Below are 774 nucleotides of genomic sequence, written 5' to 3'. Positions count from 1 at the left end.
TTTTTTCCAAAATTTAGGATGTGTCCACGTTGCGCTTTGGGGTGTTTCCTGTCGCCAGCGCTAGGCCTACCCACGCAAGTGAGGTATCATTTTTATCGGGAGACTTGGGGGAACGCTGGGTGGCAGGAAATTTGTAGCTCCTCTCAGATTCCAGAACTTTCTGCCACATAAATGTGAGGAACATGTGTTTTTTTAGCCAAATTTTGAGGTTTGCAAAGGATTCTGGGTAACAGAACCTGGTCCGAGCCCCGCAAGTCACCCCTCCTTGGATTCCCCTAGGTCTCTAGTTTTCAGAAATGCACAGGTTTGGTAGGTTTCCCTAGGTGCCGGCTGAGCTAGAGGCCAAAATCTACAGGTAGGCACTTCGCAAAAAACACCTGTGTTTTTCCAAAATTTAGGATGTGTCCACGTTGCGCTTTGGGGTGTTTCCTGTCGCCGGCGCTAGGCCTACCCACACAAGTGAGGTATCATTTTTATCGGGAGACTTGGGGGAACGCTGGGTGGAAGGAAATTTGTAGCTCCTCTCAGATTCCAGAACTTTCTGCCACAGAAATGTGAGGGACATGTGTTTTTTTAGCCAAATTTTGAGGTTTGCAAAGGATTCTGGGTAACAGAACCTGGTCCGAGCCCCGCAAGTCAGCCCTCCTTGGATTCCCCTAGGTCTCTAGTTTTCAGAAATGCACAGGTTTGGTAGGTTTCCCTAGGTGCCGGCTGAGCTAGAGGCCAAAATCTACAGGTAGGCACTTCGCAAAAAAAACCTCTGTTTTTTTCCAA

The sequence above is a fragment of the Pleurodeles waltl genome, chromosome 4_1, assembly GCF_031143425.1.
Source record: "Pleurodeles waltl isolate 20211129_DDA chromosome 4_1, aPleWal1.hap1.20221129, whole genome shotgun sequence".
Classification (NCBI taxonomy): domain Eukaryota; kingdom Metazoa; phylum Chordata; class Amphibia; order Caudata; family Salamandridae; genus Pleurodeles; species Pleurodeles waltl.
This window is presented reverse-complemented; position numbering follows the sequence as displayed.